A 2,560-nucleotide genomic window follows, 5' to 3' on the forward strand; every position below is an offset into this window, starting at 1 on the left:
CACAATGGCCAGCCTGCAAACTTTGCTCCTGGGGCTGCTTCTGCCCCACTTTCTCCTGGCACTGACAGGAGAAGGTGTTGGAGAACACGTTCGGTGGAGCGCTATGGGAAGATGACTCTTTGTTCACCAATATGGTTAGATGGTCAAATCCACTTTATTTCCGTAATACAGTGACTTATATGCATTCTAGCAAGAGGCGTGCTCAGCTTAAGATTGGTTACAGGTGATAATTGAAAGGTTACATGTAATGTGCACATAGGTTAACTTATCACAACATTCTAAGGGTCAGTCTCCCAGACCACCCACTCCAGCCCCTTGGTTATCTAGTCTCTGCCCACTGCAGCTGTGTGTGGGGTGCTCAGTTGTTTACATCTCGATTTCCTAGCCTCGCTGGGAACCAAGGACGTTCTCAGCGCCAGTTACCCATGTTTATGACTTTATGTCCTCGACTGGTGAGAAATTCTTCCACAAGAAGGAGGTCGTGGAGAGAGGTCGTGTGTGTGCACATGTGTGTGTGTGCAGGAGATCTTGCTGCCATGAGGAGGATGCTCAGAGGTGAGTAGCTGCTGGGGTGCCTGGGGGCAGTGTCCTCATCCCAGCTGGGTGCTGGGAGCTGCGGCCCCTTCACCTCTCATCCTGCTGCCAGGCAGCTCCAAAAGGGCTCTGGCTCTATCCTCTCCTTGCCCTCCATGGGGCAGCTGAGCACTGCTCAGAGACAAGCTGCCCTGGCCTCCCCTCCCACAGCCCATGGCCATCCCCCAGGCTCACTCTGCCCCCTTGCTACCTTTCTGGAGCCCAGAATGATCCCAGTCCCCCAGGGTGGTCTTCCCAGTGCTGCAGTGGAGGGCAGACTCCCTCCCCTTGCCCCTCTGACTGTCTTCTGGCCAGTACAAACCAGCATAGCTGGTGGTGCGGGGACAGGCTGGGCCCCATGGAGGGGAGGTGAAGCCCTGTGGCTGTCTTCTCTTGCAGCTCTCTGCTCATGTCTGGGCTCCCAGTCCAGACCTGCACCTCCTGAGGATGAAGGCCAGGCCATGGGGACTGTCCCTGTGGCCAGCACCACCTTTGTGGCCATTGGGACTTCTCTGCTAAAGCAACTGCAAGACCATGAGGTGAGGTGGGGTGAGGGCTTCCCTCCCTGCCCCTGTCTTCCCTGGGTGCCGCAGTGAGGGACACTGTCACCGCTGCTGTGCCCAAGCACTGGTCCTCGCTGCTCACACTGCGCCAATGGCATTGCTCCCTCCTTTGCCCAGGAGCTGGCAGCACTGCCCTGAGCAAGGCAGAGCCTCTGGCATGAACCCCAGCACAAAGCTGATGGGGAGCAGCTGAGAGAAATGGGGTTGTTAAGGCTGGAGAAAAGGAGGCCAAGGGGAGACCTTTTGGCTCTCTTTGACTACCTCAAAGGAGGCTGGAGACGGGTTGGGGTTGGTCTCTTTTCCCAAGTAACAAGTGACAGAACAAGAGGAAATGACCTCAGGTTACACCAGGAGATGTTCAGGTTGGAGATCAGAAGCAATTTCTTTCCCTAAAGTGTTGTCAAGTGCTGGAACAGGCTGCCCAGGGCAGCAGTGGAGTCCCCACCCCTTAAATAGTTCAAGGCAGGTTTGGCTTTCAGTGACTTGGATTATGTGGCCTTGGTCGTGCCAGATTAGTGCTTGGGCTCGAGGTTCTCCGAGGTCTTTTGCAATCCAGCAGCTCTGTGGCTCTCTGATTCTCCATCCTATCACTGCCCTCTGTGCTCTGTCCCCAGGGTGACCGAGCGCAGACCTACTGGGAGCTGGAGAGCGTCTTGCAGGGCCAGGACTGCCGCCTGCAGAGTGGTCTGGTGAGCCGTCTGATGGCAGAGCTGTCCAGGGACATGCGAGCAGCCCAGGTCGGCCTGGCCTCTTCCCTGCCCACCAAAGCAGCCTGCCTCCTCCCCTGGGGGCAGTACAGAGCAGTGCAGAGATGTTCCTCAGTCAGAGGAGGTGCCAAGGCAGAAGCTGTAGGCACTCCTCAGGACAGAGAATCTGAAGAGGGGATGCAGAGAGCTGTGCACAGAGGTGCACTCAGACTTGTTCCTGCCCAAGCAGCAGCTGGCTACAAGCTCAAGGTTGTATCTCCTGCCTTGAGGCAGAGCCATGGACCCCACGAGCTCCACCATACAGGTGACCCAGGGGGGTCTTGAGTCTGCAGCAGTTTGTTGCTGGAACCTGTCCTGGAGTCCTGTACCCCTAAATTCCTCTCCTGCCCGGACTTCGGGGGGAAAGGGGAAAAGCCGCCTGGTTTCCCCCCCACCTCGCCTGCCCTGCAGCCGTGAAGGGGGGGAGGACTGCCCCGTGAAAGGGGGGGGCGACTGCCCCGTGAGTTCCCGCGCTGGAGCCAGGCTGGGATTGGCCGTGCGCTTTCGCGCCTAAGGTGTGGTAACTCTGCCCTTTGTCTAGCAAGGTTATAACTATTGGGGGTCTTCCCGCCTTTGGGGTTCCCGCTTTGGATTTTGCCCGTGCCTGGACGTATGTGTCTGCCGAGCCCACACACTCCCCTCGGCTGGACTGCAGAGACCTTCAGGAGTTCGTTTTCC

The 2,560-nt window shown here is 57.6% G+C and overlaps 1 long non-coding RNA gene across 1 annotated transcript; it reads left to right on the top strand.

Annotated features, from left to right (window-relative positions):
• The first annotated feature begins 427 nt into the window (after positions 1-427).
• LOC135191501 (uncharacterized) lies at positions 428-2,257 on the top strand. Its single transcript, XR_010308835.1, has 3 exons — positions 428-555; positions 973-1,112; positions 1,751-2,257. It is a non-coding gene; the product is annotated as an uncharacterized LOC135191501 (long non-coding RNA).
• The last annotated feature ends 303 nt before the right edge of the window (positions 2,258-2,560 follow it).

This window comes from Pogoniulus pusillus, chromosome 39, assembly GCF_015220805.1.
Source record: "Pogoniulus pusillus isolate bPogPus1 chromosome 39, bPogPus1.pri, whole genome shotgun sequence".
Classification (NCBI taxonomy): domain Eukaryota; kingdom Metazoa; phylum Chordata; class Aves; order Piciformes; family Lybiidae; genus Pogoniulus; species Pogoniulus pusillus.